Genomic DNA, 25,666 nt, shown 5'->3' on the forward strand with positions numbered 1-25,666 from the left:
GCTCGGGCAGGAGGGGAGCTGCTTGCCTGTGTGCGCGCGCCCAGCGGGCCCCAGGAACACGGTTGGACTGTGCTGGGGTGGGGGGTACGCTGGCCGGCGGACACGGGTCAACTGGGCAGGGCAGAAGTGGCTCAGGCAGGCACAGTCCGCACCTGATGACGTCAGACAGTTGCCGTTTCTCTTTTCCTGCAGGCTTTTTTTTGTTTTTTGTTTTTTTCCCCTTTTAAACTAACTTCCCTCTGTCCACTGTATGCGCGGAAATCCCACCTTGGGTTAGGTGTCACCAGTGGCTCTCCCTGTTTGAGTCTCCCCAATACTGGAGGCTCGGCACGAGCTGGTTCCCGCCCCGCCCCCTCAAGCCCAAAGGAGCTGGGGCTGCAGCAGCGCAATTTTAAGGAGCCTGTAATTCCTAGCACAGTGATTTCTCAAAGAAGCGGGTCTAAGGCTCTGGCACACTGAGATTCATGCGGGCTGTGAAACTGTGAGATCCTACCTGGGAGGTTTAACTCGCGAGTTGCCCCTCCCCCCCCATCCCGGAGCCCCCACTCACCCGCACCGCCTGGCCGCCCTGTCAAACCGCTTCCAGAATATTGCATTTTGAGGCATGAAATTTTTTCAGTTCTTTCAGATTGAAAAATGTGGAATGTATTCTCCCTGTAAAAAACAGGTGTGGGGAAAGTCAGATGGCATCTGACTTTCTCTGACTTCACCAGGAGGAAGAAGAATTAAACTTACCAATCCAAGGTTGATTCTTATGAGACAGGAGGTAGAACATACCTCCACCCTCAAACCTTTCTTACTGATTCTTACACTACCCATCCTCCCCACAGCACCAACTGAATAATAATTCATTCTCAGTTGGATAATTCATTGCAATGGCCACACAGAACTCACAGACAATACTCGTGAATATGGGGAGTTATAGGAAAATTAACAGGTTACAATTCAAGATCTGAAATGTTCAGGTTGCAGTTCTTTGGTCTGAACAACCCTCTTCTTTTCCATGCCCACAGGCTGCCTTCTCTCTGCCCTTGGCCTGGACTCAAACTATGTTACAAAACTCTTTGAGTGCTGCTAGTAAATGTCTAAAGGGCATTCCACTCTTCTATAAGCCTCAGTGGGAAGGCACTCAGTTTTAGCTCCATGAGTTGGCAAATCTAGCTCCCCACATTAAGTGCCTCCTCCACAAGCTAGATTCCTGCCTGTAGGCACTCAGTTTTGCTTCTTGTGTGGGCCAGGTAACCCTTCTCTCTGTCTCATGGGCCAGGAAAACCCCCTCTCTGTGTCATGCTCTGGCTCTTGGTTCTGCTAGTATCTCTCCTTTGCCACTTCTCTGGTGTCACAGCTGTGTTACCCTGGATCAAGGAGGTTCAGTGCACAGGGATTTCAGGACCCAAAGGATGCGCCCCACTCCCATCATGTCTTTCTTGTTGGTAGTAAGATCTCCCTTACTGTTTCTGAGATTGCTCCCAGCAGGATGCCAAAACTGACCAATCTCTGCAGTAGAATTCCTAATTTTTACAATAAAACTTCTCCCTGCTAACAGGAAAGAAAGCTGTTTGGTGGGAGATACAAAGACTATGGATAAAAGAACCATATGAAGTAATTCATTGTGCTGCACTTTCCTTTTGGTCTTCTAACTCTGAGTCTTAGCCCATTGCATTATAATACTTTATCTATTTCCCAATTCTGGGTAATAATTCCCAATTCTGCATACCTCAGGTATTGTTATTCACATTACTTACAACCTCACAACTAATGAAAGTTTATTTCTGGTTTTAGAGGGTTAGCGACTTCCTTTTGTTAGGGACTTGAAGAGAGTCCTTGAGATAACTACCTCCCCAGCTCTATCTTTCTGTCATCTATGCATACCTAGCTTTCCCAGCAGGATCCACTGTGGAAAGCAAAGGACTAGTGCCCTCCCCTAGAGAGGCCCAGAGCACACATTTCTCAGGTGCCATCTGAAGGATGCCATACCGTCAGCATAGTCCAATGGAGAGGAGAGGCCTGTGTCTGCTGAAATCCGTATTTTATCTGGCCTGTGTGCAGAAGTGTTAGCCTTGTAAGACTTCTCAATGTATGGTTCCAGTTTCAGATTTGTAACCTCACCTGATCCCAGTATTGGCTAAAAAGATACATACCCAGATCCTGCCCCAGAACTACAGAATCAGAGTCACTGAATGTGGAGATCAGGGATTACATTTGTATAAGCCTCCACCCTCATCCTTCCTAGGTGAAGCACTGATAAGAAATCTCTTGTGTATCACTCTCACACACACACACTCCTGAGGAGGAGGTCTGTGTTTCTCAGATCTTCAGGATACCTAGAGAAGACAGTAGACCTGCAAAATGGAAGGCAAGCCCCTGAGATGGACAAGTGTCTCTCTACTCACAGAAGGCACTCCATCCTCTCAGATCCTCATATCATTTCTTGAGAATGGGGTGCACCTGCAGGAGCTGCTAAACCAAGGAGCCCTTCAAAGTACTGAGCAAATCCTAGTGGCCCTGCATGTGGGCCATCTCTCATCTTTGGGTAAGGTGCAGGTTATCTGTACTCTGTGGCTGTAGAAACTGAGGCTCAAGGTTAAGTAACTTGTCCAAGGTCACAGTAGAGCCTGTGTTGACACTACAGGGACTTTCTGATGTCAGCCTGATGAGAGATGTTGAGATTGAGACGTGGTTTTAGGATTGAAAGTTTGTTTTCTCCAGCCAGAACTTGTGCTGATTTCTGGAAGAAGGGAACATTGTATTCTTGGGTTGTGGGTATGTTATTGCTAAACTAAAGAAGGAAATCAGAGGGTTGGCCAATGTGATATTGAGGTTGGGGGCCTGGAATAGTAAACTGATGCTCACTCCTCCAGCCAAAGACTACTCCTCCCCCACCCCACTATTGTCACCACTTCCACCACCTTCGCCATCACTCCACAGTCATCCACCAACCCTCCTGCCAAGAGGCACAGAGTCCAGTATCGATCACTCCACACCCCATAGTCCCTCTCAGTGTCCTCTGCCACTAATTGGCCATGTGAGCTGTGTTGTAAGTAATCAGAATTGTTAGTCTCTTCCCTAATGATATCTGTCTGGACATCATTTTCAGGACAGCCTCCAATTAGGGAGCACTGAGCATCTAACCAGAGCCCTGCATGGTGACAGGGGCTTGTTAGGCAGGAGACCCAAGCCCTCTAGTCCTGCTGCTCCTCCCAGCCCTGAGGAAAGATGGGCTCATCTCCTCATCAGCTACTCCTGCTCTCTGGGGTGTCCTCCCTTTGCATAAGCATAAAGGGACACATTCACTGCTCCAGTAGCACACCCTAATTTTTGAGAATTTCTAACTAGGGACAATGGCTTCATTTTAATATTAGAGGTCCACTCAGGGACACTGGAGGAATCAGGAAAAATGAGAGCCACAGAGGAAGTAAAAAATGGTCTGGCTCCACCTCCCCTATATGGAAGATGAGCCCAATGACGGGAAGATGTGATCTTGCCTGGTGGGTCTTTGGCGCTTACTGGAGAAGGACTAGAGTCCACCAAAGTCATTCTTACTTCCTTTGCCCTCACCCCTTCTTTAAACAGGGACTGATGTCAATGTCTCTGTCCTTCCTTTGAGCCCCATGCTTCCTCAGGGTCTGGATGTGGACCAAAAGGAGACTTTTGCTACACCAACAGATTGTGGACACGTGAATGAGACATTCATGACACTGTAACTTTGTCTATTTAGGGAGCAATGAGCAGAACCAATGTCAACTCCAGAGCCTTTGTGTAAATCAGAATAAACACATCTCTTCTAGTAAACAGCATCCTGTGAGTTTTTGCCTCGGCAAGTGGATGGCATCTTTGAACAAGGGAAATGCCACCCCTTCATCTAAGCAAATTCAGCCGATGCCAAGGTACTAATATGAACCAACAGAGTATGGACTGGATTCCTTTCCTTATGGGTCTAACTGTGCAGTGTACAAACAGCATTGCTGTATATGGTGGCCAAGAGCTGGCCTATGAGCTTTAAGATGCCAGGTCTGTGTCTGTTTTGTTCTCTGCTGTTTCCTCAGTACCTAGTGCCTGGTCCATGGTTCTTGTTTATGTTGTTAGGTTCCATCAAGTCAATTCCCACTCATGACAACACTTTGCACAACTGAACAACATTGCCTGCTCTTGCACCATCCTTACAGTTGTTAAGCTTGATCCCATTGCTGCTGCTTCTGTGCCAGTCCATCTCATTGTGGGTCTTTCTCTTTTTCACTGGCCTTCCACTTTACCAAACGTGATGCCCTCTCCAGAGATTAGTCCCTACTGAGAGTATGTCAAAAGTGTGACAAACAATGTCTTGACTTCCTGGCTTCTAAGGAGTGTCTGACTGTACTTCTTCCTAGACAGATTTGTTTGTTCTTCTGTCAGTCCATGGTACTTTCAATATTCTTCTCCAATACCATTACTCAAATGCATCAATTCTTCTCCAGTCTTCTTTATTCATTGTCCAACTTTCACATGCATATGAGGCTATTGAAAATACCATGGCTTGAGTCAGGTGCACCTTAGTCCTCAAATTGTTATCTTGACTCTTGAAAACTTTAAAGAGGTCTTGTGCAGTAGATTTGCCTAATGCAGTACGTCATTTGATTTCTTGACTGCTGCTTGCATGAGTGCGGATAGTGGATCCTTACAAAATGAAGTCTTTGACAACTTCAGTCTTTTCTTCATTTATCATGATATTATTTATTGGTCCAATTGTGAAGATTTTTGTTTTCTTTACATTGAGGTGCAACCCAGACCAAAGGCTGTGGTCTTTGATCTTCATCGGAAAATATTTTAAGTGTTCTTCGTTTTCAGTAAGCAAATTTGTATCATCTGCATATTGCAGGTTGTTAATGCAATCCTGGTGTTAATCTTCTTCATATAACCCAGTTTCTTGGATTATTTGCTCAGCATACAAATTATATAGTTATGGTGAAAGAATACAGCCCTGGCACACACCTTTCCTAATTCTAAATCATTTGGTAGTCCCTTGTTCTGTTTGGATGATTGTCTCTTGGTCTATGGACAGGTTCCTCATGAGTACAATTAAGTATTCTGTATATCCATTCTTAATAATGTTATCCATAGCTTGTCATAATCCACACAGTTGAAAACCTTTGCATAGTCCTTAGAGCAAAAGTAAACATCTTTCTGGTATTTTTGGTTTTTAGTCAAGATTCTTCTGACATCAGCAATAATATCCATCATTCCACATCCTTGTCTGAATCCGGCTTAAACTTCTGACAGTTTCCTGTCAATGTGCTGTTGCAACTGCTTTTTAATTTATTTTCATCGAAATTCTACTTGCATGCTATATTAATGATATTGTCCAATGATTTCTGCATTCCAGTGGGTTTGTTCTCTTTAGAATGGACACAAATATGGACCTCTTCCAGTCAACTGTCCAGATGGCTGTCTTTCAAATTTCTTACCATAGATGAGTTAATGCCAAGAGTATTACATCAGTGTTTTGAAAGATTTAAATTTGTTTCTCGTCAATTCCTGGAGCCTTGGTTTTCTCCAATGCCTTCAGTGCAGTTTGGACTTCTTCAGTAATATTGGTTCTTGATCATATGCTATTTCTTTCATTCAGTATTTTGATCAGAGAATCCTTCAGTATCACAAGTCAGTCTTAAATGTTTTCTTCGTTCCTTCAGCTTGAAAAATGCTTAGCATGTTTTTCCCTTTTGATTTTCTGTCTCCAGGTTATTGCACATTCCATTATAATACTTGACTTTGTCTTCTTCTTTGAAATTGGCTGTTGAGCTATTTTACTTTCTCATTTCTTCCACTGCCTTTAGTACCTCTGCACTGGAGAACAAGTTTTAGAGTCTCTTCTGACATCCATTTGGGGCTTTCTTTCTTTCTTTCCTGCCTTTTTCATTAACTTTTGCTCTCTTACGGTATGATTAATGTCATCCCACATCACTTTTGGACTTTGACCATTAGTGTCTAATGCATCAAATCTATCTTGAGATGGTCTTTAAATTCAGATGGGATATGTTCAAGGTCATATTTTGACATTGTTGGATTTGTTTCAGTTTTCTTCAGCTTCAGCCTGAACTGCAGATGAGCAATTGATGGTCTGTTCCACAGTCAGCCCATGGTCTTGTTTTGGTCAATGATATTGAACTTTTCCACTGTCTTTTCCCACAGATGTAGACAGTTTGATTCCTATGTGTTTCTTCTGGTGAGGTCTATGTGTAAAGTCATCTTTTATGTTGTTTAAAAAAGGTATTTACAATGGACAAGTCATTCATTGGTCTTGCAAAATTCTGTCATGTGATCTGCAACCTCTGTATTCCAATCATCAGTAATTATAAGCACATTTTGATTGCATGTTTGATCAATTTCAGACTGTATATTTTGGTAGAATTCTTAATTTTCATCATTAGTGCCTTTAATGGTTGGAGTGAAATTTAAATAATAGTGGTTTTAATTGGTCTTCATTGTAGGCATATGATATTAATTGAGGTGTACACTGTACTGAGGAGTCCTCAGTGTGGCATTGTGGGTTAATGAGCTGGACTGCAAAGTCGGAACCACAAGATTGGAAGTTCAAGCCCACCAGCCACTCTTTAGAAACCCTATACAGAGTCAAAATGGGTCAGAACCTACTCAATATCACTTAAAAACAACAGGATGTACTGAAGGTTATAGTCTTTGATCTTCACCAATAAGTACTTTAAGTCCTCTTCTTTTCCTGATAGCAATTTTTCAGTTTGTTGATTAAGTGTTCCTCCAATCTTGATGCAAATTCTTCTTCATATAGTCCAGTTTCTCAGATTATTTTCTCAGGGTACAGATTGAGTAAATATTGCATACACCTTTCCTAATTTAGACCATTCAGTATCCCCTTGTCCTGCTCTAATGACTGTCTCTTGGTCTATGTACAGGGTTTTCATGAGCACAATTAAGTGTTCTAGAATCCCCATTCTTCTCAGTTAATCATAATTTGCTATGAAGTCTACATATAATCTAAGAAATATTATAAACAATTCACAACTATATGTATCACATTGCTGTTATTGTTAAGTCAGTTCCAACTCATAGCAACCCTATATATAACAGAATGAAATACTACCCAGTCCTGCGCATTCTCACAATCACTGCTATGCTTGAGCCCATCGATGCTACCACCATGCCAATTCATCTCATTGAGGGTCTTCCTCTTTTTCCCTGACCCTCCATTTTTCCAGGCATGATGTCCTTCTCCAGGTATTGGTTTACATATCTTCCTGTTAACATGTCCAAAATATGAAAGACAAAGTCTCGCCATCCTGGCTTCTAAGGAGCATTCTGGTTGTACTTCTTCCAACACAAATTTATTTGTCCTTCTGGAAGTCCATGCTACTTTCAATGTTCTTCTCCAACACTGGAACTCAAATGTGTCAATTCATCATTGACCCTCCACTTGTCAGTTGTCATTGCACAAATCTTCTGGTATTCCATATTAATTGTCCAATTTTCATATACATATGAGACTATTGAAAATCCCATAGCTTGGCTCAGGCACACCTTAATCCTCAAACTAATATCTTTGCTTTTGAACACTTTAAAGTCTTGTGCAACTGGTTTGCCTAAGACAATTCGTCATTTGATTTCTTGAATGCTTGAGTGGAGTCCTGGTGTGGCACTGTGGGCTAATACATCAGACTACAAAGTTGTTTGAACTGCAAAGTCGGTGGTTCAAGCTCACCAGCTGTTCCTTGGAAACCCTATACAGGGTCATTATGGGTCGGAATCGACTCAACAACACTTAACAACAACAACTACTATAAGTGTTGATTGTGTGCCCAAGCAAAATGAAGTCTTCAACAACTTTTATCTTTCTCCATTTATCACGCTATTATTTATTGGTGCAGTTGTGAGAATTTTTGTTTTCTTTAGATTGAGATGCAATCCATTTTGAAGTCTGTAGGTTTTCATCTTTATCAGTAAGTATTTAAGTCCTCTTTGCTTCTAGCAAGCAAGGGTGTATCATCTGTATATCGCAGGTTGTTAATGAGTCTTTCTTTAATCCTGACCCCACTTCTTCTTCGTATAATCCAGCTTCTCAGATTATTTGCTCAGCATATAGATAAAATAAGTATGGTGAAAGAATATGACCCTGGTGCCCAATTTTCCTGATTTGAAACCATTCAATATTCCTTTGTACTGTTCTAACAACTGACTCTTGGTCTATAGACAGGTTCCTAATGAGTACAATCAATTGTAGAATATCCATTCTTCTAGATCTACCCATGTTCTAGAATACTCATTCTTCACAATGTTATCCATAGCTTGTCATGAACCATACAGTTGAAAACTTTTGCAGAGCCAATAAGTACATGTAAACATCTTTCTAATATTTTCGACTTTTAGTCAAGATCCCTCTGACATGAGAAATGATATCCCTCATTCGATTTCTTCTTCCAAATCCAGCTTGAGTTTCTGGCAGTTCCCTTTCAATGTGCTGTTGCAGCCATTGTTTAATTATCTTCAGCAAAATCGTACTTGGATATAATACTAATGAAATTGTTCAATGAGCTCTGCATTTCACTGGGTCTTCTCTCTTTGGAACGGGAACAAATATGAATCTCTTCCAGTTATTAAGCTAGGTCTTTCAAATTTCTGGGCAAAGATGGGTGAGTGCTTCATCAGTTTGTTGAAAGATTTCAATTTGTATTTGTTCAATTCCTGGAAACGTGATTTTTGCCAGTTCCTTCAGTATAGATAGCCTGAACGTTTTCATTCAGTATCCTTGGTTCTTGATAATATGCTATGTCTTGAAATGGTTAAACATCGATCATTTATTTTGGTACAGTGACTCTGTGTATACCTTCCATCTTCTTTTGGTGATTTCTGCATATTTTGCTCATAGAATCCTTCAATACTACAAATCAAGCCTTGAATTTTTTCTTCAGCTCTCTTATGTTGATAAATACTAAGCATTTTCTTCTGTTTTGGTTTTCTAACTCCAGGTCTTTGCACATTTCTTTATAGTTAACTTTGTCTTATTGAGTTGCCCTTTGACATTTTCTGTTCAAATTTTTTACTTCCTTGTTTCTTTCATTTGCTTTAGCATCTCTGTGCTGAAAAGCAAGTGTCAGAGTCTCTTTTGGCTTCCATTTTTGTCTTTCCTTTCTTTCCTGTCTTTTTGATGACCTATTTCTGTCTTTCTGTGTGATGTTTCTGATACCATCCCAAAGCTCTACTGGTATTTGGCCATCAGTGTCTAACGCATCAATTCTGTTCTTGAGATGGTTTCTAAATTCAGGGGAAGTATACCCAAGGTTACATTTTTACTCTCATGAGCTTATTTTATTCTCTTCAGCTTAAGTCTGAACTTACATATGAGCAATTGATGGTCTATCTGTTCCACAATTGGTTCCTGTTTTGTTTTGGCTGATGATATTGAATTTTTATAACATCTCTTCCCAAAGATGTAGTCAATTTGCTTCCTGTGTATTCCAGCTGGTGAAGTATATGAGTACAGTCACCTTTTATGTTGTTGAAAAAAGGTATTTGCAATGCAAAAGTCATTGGTCTTGCAAAATTCTGTCATGTGATCTCCAGCATCATTTCTATCACCAAGGCCGTATTTTCCAACTACTGATCTTTCCTTTTTGTTTCCAACCTTTGAATTCCAATCACCAGTATTTATAAATACAACTTGATTGCTTGCATATTTATTCAATTTCAGACTGAAGAATTTGGTAGAATTCTTCAATTTTGTCATCACTGGCTTTAGTGGTTGGTGCAAATTTTGAATAATAGTAGTACTAAGTTGTCTTCCTTGTTGTTAGGTGTCGTTCAAGTTGGTTCCAATCCATAGAGACCCTGTATAAAGTTTTCAAGGAGTGGCTGGTGAGCTCAAACCTCTGACCTTGCAGTCCAGTGCGTTAGCCCACAGCACCACACTTGCAAGTGTATGGATATTATCCTTTCATAGACAATGTTGTACTTCAAGATAGTCCTTGAAATGCTGTTTTTGACAATGCCATTCTATTGAATTTGTTGTTTCCAGAATAGTTAAGCCATATGATTATCACATTCAAAATGGCCCATACTAGTCCATTTCAGCTCAATAATGCCTAGAATATCGATATTTATGCATTCCATCTCCATTTTGACAAATTTCCTTGATTCATAATCTGTACATTCCATCTTCAGATTATTAATGGATATTTGCATCGTTTCTCCTTATTTTGAGTGGTGCCCTATCAGCAAATGAAGGTCCCAAATGCTTTACTTCATTCAAGTCATCAAGGTCTTTGAGGTGGCAGCTCTTTCCTGGTCATATTTTGAGTGCCTTCCAACCTAAGGGGCTCATCTTCTAGCACAATATTTATCACACACTAGTGTCACTGTAGGATAAGCACTGGACTTCTAACTGCAAGTTTGGCTGTTCAAATTCATCAGCCACTCCTTGAAAAGCTTATACAGGGTTGCAGTGAGTTGAAATTGGCTCAATAGCACTTAAAAATAACACTGTGATTTAAATTGATAATAAATATTATTAAGGATTCTATATGGTCAAGTGTAGAAGAAAGTGCATGGGGAGTTGTGGGGGAGTAACACCATGCATTTTAGCACTGGGTGACACCACTGTCTGGGTCACCTGCCATAGGGCAAGACCAGGTTGAAGATGGGCCACCCTAATAGTTCCTAAGACAAACCTTGGATTTTAGCAAAAGACATATTTTTTTAGCATTAATTTAATCAAATTTTAATATTAAAAACATTCACAAATTAAAAATAATGAAGTGAATTCTTTTTAAGAATTATAAAAACACCCATGAAGCTAGTCGACTTTAAGCACTTATACCAAAACCAAAACCAAATCCATTGCCATTGAGTCAATTTTGACTCATAGCAATCCTACCTAGGATTTCTGAGACTGTAAAAGTTTATGGAAGCAGACTGCCTCACCTTGCTTCTACATAAGGCTTGATAGATTTGAATTGCCGACCTTGAAGTTAGCAGCCAAACACCTACCCCACAGCGCCACCAGGGCTCCTTTAGTGACTGGAATACAGGAAATGCTCAATACATGAGAATAAATACATTTTTAAATTAAGATTCACTTGAAATAGATCAAGTCATATTCTAAAGCTTAGACACAATCTGATAAACATGAAAAGTTTTGACATGTAAAGGGTATTTTGTTTTGTTTTTACAGATTTCCTTTTAATTGAATTATTTGAGGAAAGACCCAGCATTTATCTGCTACCCCTTATGTCCCAAGAACTATGCATTTGTTCCTCACTACTAGTGTTGCAGGTTGATGTGCTGGACTGCAAAGTCGGTTTCAACTGCAAGGTTAGAGGTTCAAGCTCACCAGTTGCTCCTCAGAAACCCTGTACAGAGCCAATATGAGTCAGAACCAACTCGACGGCCCTTAACCACAACAGAAACAACTGACTTTAAAATAATAATAATAATGTTGTTTCAAACTCAAGGCAACGTCCTGTGTACTATTGTTGTTATTAGGTGCCATCGAGTCAGTGCCAACTCATAGTGACCCTATGCACAACAGAATGAAACACTGCCTGATCCTGGGCCAACCTCATAATTGTTGCCATGCTTGAGCCCATTGATGCTGCCACTTTGCCAATCAATCTCGCTGGTGTTCTATAGTAAGGTTTATTCTCCCATTTTCCAGATGAAGACCTGAAGACTGTTGGGCTCAAAAGCCAGATCTCTTTCTCTTGTGTGTATTTAGAAACAATCTAGTTATGAGAATGCTCCAAAGTAAACTCTAGGCCAAAGTGGACCATGGTGACCACCTGGACAGTGCCCCATCCAGACCAACCTTCCTTTAGCATGAAATAAGTTGAGTAATGGTGGCTTTAAGAGGACATCACCAACAGAGAGATAACATGGGGCAGGCAGCAAATGAAGGAAGTAGTAGTAGAAAACCCAGGTATCCCTGGATGCTCTGAATATCATAACCTGAGTGACTGCTGGAAAAACGCAGAGCTCTTCAACTTATGTCATCCCCTTGTTTCTAATGTGTCGAATAAAAACATCTCTTTATTCTCCAGCTCCAAAAGAGTCCCCTTGGGTTATAGATTTCTCAGATTCTCTGTGAAATTTATGAATTGTCAGCTGGTCCCAGGAGAGTGTTTCCATCACTTCTGACATGATTATTTCATAATATTTTCTGACATGGCCCTCCTGCATTGCCCACGTGTCTCTATGAAAAACCACATGCAGTGGAATCACTCAAAGCAGGAGGAGCACTGACTGAACTGTGTGAAAGTTCCAGGGGTGCTGCCTGCCCCAGATCTGCTGGCTGAGTCCGGTCAGTGTCCTCCCCTTGAAATCACAGGGCAGACATTCTTTTTGATGATGGCCGACAGAACACTCTTCTCCACAGGAAGACACAAAGGCAGGCATGGCCCTGCTGTTCTGCTGGTGCCCTTTGTCCTTGAGCAAGTGGGGAAATCTGGTGAGTTAGTCAACCACTGATTCCAGAGCATAACTCCTTGGACTCCACATTGCTTCAGCATGTATAGTGTGTGCATAGAAGGGTCTTCATCCTCCAGTTGTGAAGGTTGTGCTTAGCTATGTCTGTCATCTTCCTGCCTTATGCAGGGGCCCCAAGACCTCAGCCATAGTCATTTGGTTGGACTCATTTGTAACCAAACCAAACTCAAACTCATTGTCATCAAGTTGTTTCCAACTCATGACGACACCATATGTTACAGAGAAGAGCTAATCCGTTGGGTTTTCTTGGCTGTAATCTTTACAGAGGTAGACTCCCAGGGTTTCTTCCTTGGAGCTGATGGGTAGGTTCAAATCATCGGTCTTTAGCTTAATGGTGGTGGTGGTTGTGTACCATTGAGTTAGTTTCAGCTCATAGTCTCCCTGTATAGGGTTTCAGCGGTTGTTATTTTTATGGGAGCAGAAAGCCTCATCGTTCTCCTGAGGAGCGATTGGTGGATTTGAACTCATAACCTTGAGTTTAGCCACCCAACCCATAGCCCACTGCTCTACCAGCATTCCTTCTTTAGGTTAGTTGTTGTTGTTGTGTTGTGATGTGCCGTGGAGTCCGTTCCGACTCATAGTGACCCTGTACAGGGTTTCCGAGGCTGTAAATCTTTATGGGAGCAGAATGCCTCATCTTTCTCCCACGAAACAGCTGGCAGTTTCGAACTGTTGACCTTGCGGTTCACAGCCCAATTCGTAACCACTACTCTACCAGAGCTCCTAGTAGATAAGTGTAAACAGTTTGTCACTCAGGAACATGAATTCATTCTTCTGTTGTTATTACTATTAAATGCTGTCGAGTCAAGTTCCACTCATAGTGACCCTTTGGTTTCTGAGGAGTGCCTCAAACCAACCTTGCAGTCCAGTGCTTATCCTACAGTGCCACACAATACTCCAGGACTCGTTCTTAGAGGGGAATAAAAATAAGTGCCTTTAGCTACCTTTTTGGGGTCCTTGTGTGTCACTGTAGCATAAGCACTAGACTTCTAACTACAAGATCAGTGATCCAAATCCACCAGTTTCTCCTTAGGAACTCGTGCAGGTTGCTATGAGTCAGAACTGACTCAATGGCACTTAACAACAGCAGCAACAAACGCCACTTTACCATTGTCACCACCATGGTTGTTGTTGTTATTGTTAGGTGCCAACAAGTCAATTTTGACTCATAGCAACCTTATGCATAACAGAACTAAACACTGTCTGGTCCTGCATCATTCTTACATTTGTTAAGCTTGACCATATTGCTACTGTCACTGTGCCCATCCATCTCGTTGGAAGTCTTCCTCTTTTTTGCTGACCCTCCACTTTACCTAGTATGATGTCCTTCTCCAGGGACCGTTCCCTTCTGATAATAGGTTCAAAGTATGTGAGACAAAATTTTTCCATCCTGGCTTCCAAAGAGCATTCTCGTTGTACTTCTTCCAACACAAATTTGCTTGTTCTTCTGGCAGTCCATGGTATTTTGAATATTTTTCTCCAACACCATAGCTCAAATGCGTCAATTCTTCTATGGTATTCCTTATTCACTGTCCAACTTTCACATGCACATAAGGCTATTAAAAATGCCATGCCTTGGGTCATTAGCCACATCATTCTAACCCCAACATGACTCCTACTACTACCACAATTACCTTTGTCTTCACCACTGCCATCTTCCCCCATCTCCCCAGTCCACTCTTTTTTTTTATCAGTCCTTTCACTTCTCACCAGCACCACCCAAATCCAACAGTATCACCATCCTTACCATCTGTATTACTTTCCTCGGTCTGCTGGGTGGCTTAAAACAACAGAATTTTATTTCCTCACAGTTCTGGGAGCTAGAAATTCAAACTCAAGTTGGCAGCAAGGCATACCCTTTCTTCAGTCTGTAGGGAAAGATCTTCCTTTTCTCTTCCAGCTTCTGATGGTTCCTGCAAATCCTTGCCATTCTTTGATTTATGGATGCATCATTTCAGTCTCTGTCTCTGTCTTTACATGGCTGTCTTCCTGCTATGCCTGTCTCATCTCTTCTCCTTTTGTATGAAGCCATCAGCCGTATTGGATTACTGCTTACTCTATTCCAGCATGATTTAGATTAATTTAACTAATAACATTACCAGGGTTTCGTCCTTGAAGTTGATGGGTAGGTTCAAATCATCGGTCTTTACATTAATGGTGGTAGTGGTTGTGTACCATCGAGTTAGTTTCAGCTCATAGTGACCCTGTATAGGGTTTTAGAGGTTGTAATTTTTATGGGAGCAGAAAGCCTCATCTTTCAACGGCCCTGTTTCCAAACAAGGTCAAGTTCATAGGTACTGGGGATTAATACTTTGATATATCTTTTTTGGAAGGCACAGTATAACTCATAAGGCCATCAAACAGCTGCTTGGAAGTTCCTCTTTGCATGTGGCTGTGGCTTAGTTTTCCATTTAGCATCTCTGGCCCTTGGGGTTCCAGACAGTGTGTGGAGCTCCTTTTCAGCAGGGAGCATTGTGTGAGGCACCTTGACAGGGGTACAGGAGACAACTGAGGTGGCAAGGTGGGGCCTCCCTCAGTAAGGAAGATGTGCACGCTTCCACTCACAAAATGCACAGGACGACCACAGGCATGGCCTTCAGTCCTGAAAAAAGGACTGAAGTTTCTGCTGGTGTAAATGAACACTGGAAACGTCATAAGGCCCAGGTTCAGGACCACTGCCTCCATCAAGGTGAGCAGTGCTGAACAGTCAAACAGGGGACTTAGGCTGCTGACTGGGAAACAAGTCACCTGTTAATTTGTGCCGTCTGAGAACAAAGCTGGTGTGCTGACTCCATCCTGTTGTGACGGGAATACCAGGGGACTTTTCTTTCTCCTTCCATTTCCCCCAGACAGCAACTGTACAGATGAAACTGCTGAAGTAGAACTGGTCTGTGCCAAGCCCGCACAGGTGTGGTCTATTACTTGTTCATTTGGCCCCACTTTCCCCCACCCCAGACTAAGAGCCTCATTCATTAAAGCAATCACTTTGGTTCCAGGAGCTAAGGTATTGTATCTAAGCTATAATAATTTGTAGCACATAGAGCTAAAAGGAAATAAATTTGGCAAGAGTTTATTTTAAAGTAGCTTGAATGACCTAATTAAACACATCATGTTCAAATTTAAATACACATTTTCTAATACAGAGCTGGGATTGTCAAATATCACAAATTCCCACACTTAATAATTGTCAAGAATCATTTGTTTAAGATAACACCCTTTTCTCCTTTATTCTGTACACTCCATGGGTGCTCACATCCAGTACTATGACTTAAAAGCCTTCCAAATCCTCATCTCCAGTCCTCAATTCTAGGCTAACATACCCAGTTCCCCTTGATTTCTTCCACTGGGACACTTAATAAGCATCTCCAACTTATCTTCCTTGTTAAGTGTCATCGAGTCATAGCAACCTTGTAAGGGGTTTCCAAGGAGAGGCTGATGGCTTTGAACTACCAAACTTGTAGTTAACAGTTCAGTACCTATCCTCCAGTACTCCACCAGGGCTTCCCATCTTAATGTAGATAGGGCAAATCTCTTCACTTTTCCCAAAACTTGATTATACCTACCCCATCTCGTTATTAAATGCCATCAAGTTGGTTCCAACTCATAGCGACCCTGTATAGTTTTCAAGGAGCATGTGGAGGGTTAGAACCACCAACATTGTGGTTAGCAGTTCAGTTCTGATCCTACACCGGACAGTTAATAGCATTTACCTGGTGATTCAGTCAAACCCTCCCTTATGCTCACACTGTCAACTCCAGCCAAAATAGAACACAATCCCACCCTGTTCCTCGCCACCTGTCTCTAGTCAGGCAGTCCTCACCTCTTGGTTTGACAACTATAAAAGCCTCTGAACTTGTCTCCTTGCCCTTCCTTTTGTTGCCATATCAGTCTCACCACTCTATCAGTTTGTGATACTTTGGTGGTTTGCATGTAGCTGTGATTCTGGAGGTTATGCCACAGGTATTTTAAATACCACAAGAATCACCCATGGTAAACAGGTTTCAGCTAAACTTCCAGACTAAAATAGACTAGGAAGGAGAGACTGACTATTTCTGACAACCGTATGAATAACAGGAGAACATTGCTACCACCAGAATATTGAATATTGAAACATGATGAAGAGCACCAGAATATTATCAGATATAGTGCCAGAAGATGAGCACCTCAGCTTGGAAGGTACTCAAAATATGACTGGGGAAGAACTGACTCCTCAAATAGAGTTGACTGTGATGATGCAAATGGAGTAAAGCTTTGGGGGCCTTCATTTGCTGATGGGGCACAAATCAAAATGAAGACAAAAAGAAAGTGAAATGGAATGCATAAACATCTATATCCTAGGCACTAGTAAGCTGAAATGGGACTGATATTGGCCATTTTGAACCTGACAGACACATGGTTTACCATGCCAAGAATGACAAATTGAAGATGAATGGCTTCATATTCATCATCAAAAAGAACATTTCAAGATCTGTCTTGAAGTACAACGCTGTGATAGGACAGTCTCCATAAGCCTACAAGGTAGACCAGTTAATACCACTATTATTCAAATTTATTCAACAACTGCTAAAACCAGTGATGATGAAATAAAAGAATTATACCAGCTTCTTCAGTTTTAAATTGATTAAACACCAGGGATGGAGACAGAGACGATGATGTGGACAGATGGAGTGGCTGGTGACAATGAACTCAGGGAGGGAAAGGGGCTGTGCGGTGTACTCTTTGGTTATGCATGGAGGGGATTGTAATCATTGCAATGAAACAAAATATAATAGGATGAATGTAAAACTGATATTCTTGCATGTAAACCTCACAATAAAAACTTAAAAAAAAGATGGAAGGAATACACAGTCACTGTACCAAAAAGAAATGGTAAATGTTCAACCATTTCAAGAGGTAGCACATAATCAAGAGCTGATAATACGGAAGGAGGAAGTCCAAGGTGCATTGACGGCATTAGCAAGGCTCCAAAAATTGATGAAATACAAATAGAAATCTTTCAATATACTGATTCAGCACTGGAGATACTCACTCATCTATGCCAAGAAATTTGGAAGACACCTACTTGGCCAACTGACTGGAGATCCGTATTTGTGGCCATCCCAAAGACAGGTGACCCAACAGAATGCAGAAATCATCAGACAAGATCATTAATATCTCATGCAAGTGAAATATTGCTAAAGATAATACAAAAATGGCTGCAGCCATACACTGCCAGAGAACTGCCAGAGATTTAAGATGAATTTAGATGAGGATGTGGAATAAGGGATTTATTGCTGACATCAGGTGGATTTGGGCTGAAAGCAGATTATGTCAGAAAGATGTTTACCTGTGCTTTGTTGACTACACAGAGGTTTTCAATCATGTGGATCATGATATTACAGAGAATGAGTATTCTGAAACACTTAATTGTGCTCATGAGGAATGTGTACATAGACCAAGAGGCAATTGTTCAAACAGAACAAGGGAACACTGAATGGTTTAAAATTAGGAAAGGTGTGTGTCAGGGTTGTGTTCTTTCACAATATTTATTCAATCTGTATGTTGAGCACATAATCCGAGAAGTAGGATTATATGATGAATAACATGGCATCAGGATTTGAGGAAGACACATTAACAACCTGCAATATGAAGATGATACAACCTTGTTTGCTAAAACGTGAAGAGGACTTAAAATACTTATTGATGAAGATCAAAGACTACAACCTTCAATATGAATTGCAACTTAATGTAAACAAACAAAAATCCTCACCGCTGGACCAATAAACAACATCAAGATAAATGGAGAAGCTTTTCAGCTTTCAGCTCAGAAGAGGTGTAGGTGCAACTTTCTTCAGTCGTCCCACATCTGGGTTTATCTGACACCAGCCACCTCCACCATGCCTCCCAAGTTTGACCCCAACGAGGTCAAAGTTGTGTACCTGAGGGACACCGGTGGGGAAGTCAGGTCTACGTCCACTCTGGCACCCAAGATTGGTCCCCTAGGTTTGTCTCCAAAAAAGGTTGGTGATGACATTGCCAAGGCAACTGGTGACTGGAAGGGGTTAAGGATTACAGTGAAACTGACCATTCACAACAGGCCCAGATTGCGGTGGTGCCTTCTGCTTCTGCCCTGATCATCAAAGCTCTCAAGGAGCCACCCAGAGACAGAAAGAAGCAGAAAAATATTAATCATAGTGGACATATCACTTTAGGTGAGATTATCAGCATTGCCCAACAGATGCGACACCAGTCGTTGGCCAGAGAACTCTCTGGGACTCTTAAAGAGATCCTGGGGACTGCCCAGTCAGTGGGCTGCAATGTTGATGACCACCACCCTCATGACATCAATAGTGATGCTGTGTAATACCCATCTAGTTAAGAGCTACAAAGAAAAGATTCAATAAAGGATCATTTGAATAACCAAAAAGAAAAAAGATAAATGGAGAAAAGATTGAAGTTGTCAAAGACTTCATTTTGCTTGGTTCTACCATCAACACTCTTAGAAGCAACAGCCAAGAAATCAAATGACACATTGCTATGACAAATCTGTTGCACAAGATTTTTTTAAAGTGCTCAAGAGCAAATATGTCAGTTTGAGGACTAAGATACATGTGACCCAAGCCTTGATATTTTCAATAGCCTCATACACATATGAAAGTTGGACAGTGAATACGGAAGACAGTAGAAGAATTAATGCATTTGAGTTATGGTGTTGAAAAAGAATATTTAAACTACTATGGACTACCAAAAGAACCATCAAATCTGTATTGGAAGAAGTACAGTCACAATGCTCCTTGGGAGCTAGGAGTGCCAGACTTCATCTCTCATACTTCGGACATATTATCAGGAGGGACCATTCCCTGGAGAAGAGTATCATGTTTGGTAAAGTGGAGGGTGGGAGAAAAAGAGGAACACTCCTGAGATGAATTGACACAGTGGCAGCAGCAATGGGCTCAACGTAGCATCGATTGTGAGGTTGCCACATGACCAGATGGTGTTTTGTTCTGTTGTGCATAGGGTCGTTATGAGTCGGTACCAACTCAATGGCACATAACAACAACAACAATAGTCAATCAACTCTCCACCCAGCAGCCAGTTTTCATCTGTGAAAACATAAATCATGTGGCATCACTCTCTGGCTTCAAATACCCCAGTGATTTGTCTTCTCATTTTGAATGCAGTCAGAGCTCCTTGCTTGGCCCTGTAGGCTCTGCCTCACTCACCACTTTCCAGTCTCTTCTTCATCCATTCTTCTCTTCTTTCCTTTATCCCAACCAGCTTTCTCACTCAGTCTTGAAACTACCAAATCCACTCTCACTTCAGGGACTCGGTACTTACTCTGTCTCCAGGTTTTCTCTGGTTTGTTTCCTCACTCCAGGCAAATCCCTGCTAAAAGAGCACTTCTTTCAAGAGGCCTTCCCAGACCTTCTCTATGGAGCTTTCTTTCAAGATGGAAGAGCACACTCATTCTTGTCATTCTTCCAAGAGCAGTATGTAAGAATCATTTCTTAAGAGGCTGCGTAAGATGGCAGATATAATTCCACTTGCTGGGTCAATGTACCAGTGTTAACCTATGACCTCCTCATAGAATGCACAACAAAAAGGCAAATGAAGAGCTCAGTATGTGGAGAAACTGGTCATTCAGTATGCCAGCTGTCTGGTCTGGGATCATGTGAGAAAAACCATGCAGAAAACTGGCAGGGGAGTTTCCTTGACAGTGACTATATCCAAGGCCAGCTAGCTAATTTGTAGAGACTTGAGTAAAATGACTACCTCTCATCTATCAGTTTGTTGCACTGTGGTGGCTTTTATGATTCTGTGGTACTGGAGCTCTGCCACAGGTATTTTGAATGCCAACAGGGTCTCCCATGTTGGACAGGTTTCAGCTGAGCTTCCAGATTAAGACAGACTCAGAAGAATGAGAAGCAGGCTACTTCCAAATGTTTAACTTCTGAAAAACAGAAAATGTTTTTCTGTACTTTAACCTGGGTTTTTGTTCTTAATCTGTCTTTGACATTTATTGATACTTTCTATGCTATGTTCAGTCAGACCTTAAGTTCATTCAATAAATTCTTCATTATAAATGTTATATATTTCAGTTATGTCAGACTTGCACCCCTCTAGAATTTCAGTTACTACAATAGTATACACGCATTACTACCCCATAACTTTAAGAAAGGTATGAATTTTACTTTATCCAGTATCTTCTTGTTGTTTGAATTAGAATAACAATATTTTGCAAACTTCTATATCCTAGCCAGTCCTTGGAGAAGGACCTCGTGCTCAGTAAAGTTGAGGGTCAGCAAAAATAGACAAAGAGTCTCCAAAAAGATGGATCGGCACATCTTGATGTGATAACAGCAGCAGACTCGGACTTAACAACAGATGTGAGGATGATGCAGGTGTGGGAAATATTTCATTCTGTTGTGCATAGGGTTGGTATGAGTTGGAACTGACTCAACCACACCTAACAAGAAACAAAAATAACACTATCCTAACCTATGAAAGCTTGAATGGTGTGGCACTGTAAGATGAAATATAAGGTCAGTTTGAACCACAAGGCCAGTGGTTCAAACTTGCCAGCTGCTCCTTAGAAACCCTATACAGGGTTGCTATGAGTTAGAACTTACTCGATGGTACTTAGCAACATTTTTTTTCCAATATCTACTGAAAAATTGCAAAAACAGTACAAAGAACTGCCATATGTCCTTCATTTAAAGGATTAGGTGAAAAAAAGATAAATTTTACCAACTATCCTAATCGTGTGCCTTAAATTTAGCTGTCCTGCACCCTCAGCCTACTTCAATTCAGAACAGTAGTGTAGTCTTTTCCTGGACCATCATGGCCTTAAATATTCCTCAGCATGTTTTTTTAAAAATGTTTTCTCATGACTACATTGAGGTTGAAGCCCCAGTGTGGCACTGTAGGGTAAGCACAAGTTGACAGTTCAAAACCACCAGTTGCTCTTTGGAAACCCTATAGAGGGTGGCTGTGATGCAGAACCAACTCAATGGCACTTTAAAAACAACATTGAGGTTATAGAGTTTCATAAAAAGGTTATGGAAATTATGCTGAGCTGTTCTCCCTACATCCTAACACACAAGAATTGATGTCAACTTATCCCATCCTTGTTAATGTGAACTTTGATCACTTAAGTAAGGTGATAGCTGACAGTTATCTCCACTGTAAACCTATTCTATTTTCCTTTAAAAATTAATAAACATATTTGACAAGATATTTTGGGATTGTATTAATATCATGTTTTTCCTCTTTCACCTACTAATTGAAACATCTATTGATGATCCGTGCCTGAATTAATTCGTATTAATTAATTGTCAAGTAAACATTTTCTAATTCCATTATTTCTTCTACATGTATTAGTTGAAATGCTGCTTTTCTTTTTTGTCCATTACCAAAAAAAAAAAAAAAAAATCAGTGTGAACTGTAGGATTTTAATTTTATTTCATGGATATTATTTGTTATTGATATTTATTTCTATATCCAAATTGTCCCACATTTGGCTGCTGGGAATTTTGTTGAACTGGCTTGTGTCTTATTGATTTGTACCACGATTCTTTAACTACTTCCTTACTTTTCTGGCACACAAAAAATATTCCAGGCTATGATACTTCTCCTGTCTCTGCCCTGAACTAAGCCATTTCTTCAGAGAGCCTTGGTTCTTTTAAGAAGTGTATTTAGAAACCAAGATGTGAGAGTTAAATGCATGTGGTCCTTGCTACTGGGGTTTTTCTGCTTCCAGATCCTGTTAGGGAACAAGGAAATACATGTATGTATATTAAGTATGAGGTCAGCAGTTCGAAACTACCAGCTGCTCCATGGGAGAAAGATCAGGCTTTCTACTCCCGTAAAGATTTACACCCTCGGAAACCCTGTACAGGGTCGCTATGGGTCAGAACTGACTCGATGGCACTTAACAACAACAACATATACATACACATACATCTTAACAACTTTGAGTTCACATCAATACCCCCAATGGCAATCTAGCCAAAGAGTTCATTCTGCCTTTCCCTCTGGTAATGTAACTCTCTTCTTTAATGAAAGATCTAGACCTCATAATCCTCAATATGTTTATTTATTACTAACTACCTCTGTTTGCAAAGTAATCTCCTGATTTCTACCAGGCAGCTTCCGTACTCATCTTACCTTCCTTTTATGAACACTAATCCCACCAGAATACTCCTTAGAAGTTAGGATGGTGAGACTCGACTTTCATATTTCAGATATGTTATCAGGAAGGGCCAGTCCCAGAAGGACATCATGCTTGGTAAAGTGGAAGGTCAGTGAACTAGAGGAAGACCCCCAGCAAGATGGATTTGCACAGTGGAAGCAACAGTGTGCTCAAACATAACAATTGGAAGGATGGTGCAGGACTGGGCAATGTTTTGTTCTGTTATACCCAGGGTCGCTATAAGTCAGAACTGACTCAATGGCAGCTAACAACAATAACAACAGCCCCACTTGAGCTGGACAATGAATAAGGGAGACTAGAGAATTGAAAGGATGGGGAGAGTTCATCTCATGAACTTTGGACATGTTACCAGGAAGGACCTTGGAGAGGGACTTCATACTTGGTTAATGAAAGAGTCAGTGAAAACGATGAACCCCTCAACAAGATGAATTGACACAGTGGCTTCCACAATGAACTCAAATATAACATGGCACAGGACCAGGTAGTGTTTTGTTCTGTTATACATTGAGTTTCTAGGTCAGAATTAACTTGACAGTACCTAACAACAACAATAACAATCCCATCTTGTCACCATCCAATTCAGAAACCAATCTGGCCACAAATCCACTTGGTCCCCTTCCTTGTGCAGACATTGACCCCAACTTGGCCACCACCATACTCTACCAACTTCCTCTTAATTATACATTTTTTAAGATAAAATACTGTTTGAATGATTTCACCTCAGAATAAAATATCAAAAGTCATCCTGCTATGTTCAGGGTTAAGATATTAGACTTTTTTTTTATTTTTTATTTTTATCATGAATCAAAGATCATTTTGTTTTTGTTCATCTGACCTGATTCAAAGAATGTTTTGGCTGTTACTATCTAATTTTGCCACTGTGAATAAGATTGAATGAATAGTTACTCAATTTAGGTGGAAATATGTCAATAAGAGTAAAATCTCCACTTTCTGATTCTGCTGCCTCAGGAGAATTGGACAAGTTAAAAACAGGCTTGTCCTGGTGACATAATAGGGACCAGATGATATTATTGAAGGTCTGAAACTCACACTGTGGTGGAAGTGCCTAAAACAAGATATTATGTACTCAGAGGATGCTTCAAAGTCTGTTTAATTGCTTTATCAGAAGTGGTCCAAAAGGGGCCAGCCGCGGACCTTTAATTTGTCACCATTCATATTTATATTGAAGAAAGTTTAAATCCTGAGTAGCCCCTACTATAGATTTACAGATGGAAGAGAGGGGCTTAAGATCCTGGTGACAATTTTGTCTTTTCCTTTTTCTCTACCACACTTCATCAGTAGACTTCTCCTTATTGATTAAGGTCATGATGATGGGAGAGTTTAAAGTTACTTTAAACATGGAAGTTGGAACAGAAAAATTTGAATAGGCTGTCTTGCAGTGAACCGAAAAAAAAAAAAAAAAAAAAAAAAAATGCCCCGGCTGTCTGCTACAGGAACAATTCTCATCCCCTCTCCAATAGGCTAAATGGTAATACATTGAAACGAATATATCTTTATTTATATCAAACTGTTTTTTTAATTTCTGGATTATATTTATTAAAGTCACACTCTAATTTCTTCCTTGGTTAGTATAAATATTTTTTAAAAGACTTTTAAGTGTTAATGAGCTGGTAAGGAAAACAAAATAAATACTTAGTGAAAAAGCAAGTGAAATCAGGAAGGTGAAGTAACTAAGCTGATTTTCACCTTGAGAGTTTTTGCCAAACAAGGTGAACTTGATCTTTAGTTTGCACAGCTTTATATGACTCAGGTGTGGTGTTAAAGGATAAGCACTGGACTGCTGACTGAAAGGCCAGCAGTTCGAACCTATCAGCCACTCCAGAAATCCTATACAGAGTCGCTATGAGTTAGAACCAATTCTACAGCACTTAAAAACTAACAATATATGATTCAGGGTGCCAAGGCAAACCCCTGGATCCTTCTAAGGTAGACATATATTTGGAAAAGTTTTCCCACCTCCCAGAACTCCAAAGTGATATATCTCTAGTGTGGTAGTGGTGGTGGTAGTCATGTGCTATGGAGTCAGTTCCAACTCAGAGCAACCCTGTATAGGGTTTCTGAGGTTGTAATCGCTATGGGAGCATTAAGCCTTATCTTTCTTCCTCACAGAGGCTGGTAGATTTGAACCTCTGACTTTGCAGTTAGCAGCCCAGCTCATAATCCACTATACTACCAGGGCTACTTGTATCTCCAGTGTAAGAATGAACAAAAAAGAAACCTACTCAATCCTAAGGAACTGCAAGAAATTTTGCTTATTTCAAATCATGAATGAGAATGTACCTTCATAATTTATAACCATATACTGATCCCCACAAGGAAATTTAGTCCATATGCAAACTACCTGAGTAGTCAGGTAGCATAAAATTTAGCTTAGCTCATAATGGAGTTTTTGGGTACCTGACACAATCAGGAAGAGCCTATGTTCCAACGACACATCAAATGATTGTATGCATTTTCGGGAAATGTGAGTTTATGTTTTTACTGTTAAATATCAAAACATCATGGGAACCCCCTCTAAGAATGAAACTGAGAGGGAACACATGAGCAAATATGTAAGCTTGCTGATGACCACATTGGTCTACTGGTGAATGGAAGAGGGGAAAAGGCAGCAATGAAGAAATGGGCTGAGTTCAACCATGTTCCACAGACTCCCATTGATGAAAGAAAGAAGAAGAAGGGCTGGTTGGTCCAAAGTGTGGTGAGACCTGGGGATACCTGAGCCTATGGACAAGGACATAGCCACAGAGAGCTAGAGCTGAGAATGAAGCATCCAGCTGATATGAAGTGAGAGGAGGTACACAAGAATGTCGAAAGTTGCAGATAGTACCCATTTGACCTAGCCTTGATGGCTTGATAATCAGAAGATACCAAAAACAAAACAAAAAACCCCAAAGGAACAAAACAACTTTTGATAAATGAAACAAGGGTAAATGGCTACAATTTAATGAATTTGACCTATACTCATGGAGG

The 25,666-nt window shown here is 40.8% G+C and overlaps 1 protein-coding gene and 1 pseudogene across 1 annotated transcript in view; both read left to right on the top strand.

Annotated features, from left to right (window-relative positions):
- FSTL4 (follistatin-like 4) overlaps window positions 1-25,666 on the top strand; it is a 676,535-nt gene that overhangs the window by 303,767 nt on the left and 347,102 nt on the right. The window lies entirely within an intron of this gene.
- Window positions 18,282-18,841, top strand: LOC102815404 (annotated as a pseudogene).

The sequence above is a fragment of the Chrysochloris asiatica genome, unplaced genomic scaffold (genome assembly GCF_000296735.1).
Source record: "Chrysochloris asiatica unplaced genomic scaffold, ChrAsi1.0 scaffold00215, whole genome shotgun sequence".
Classification (NCBI taxonomy): domain Eukaryota; kingdom Metazoa; phylum Chordata; class Mammalia; order Afrosoricida; family Chrysochloridae; genus Chrysochloris; species Chrysochloris asiatica.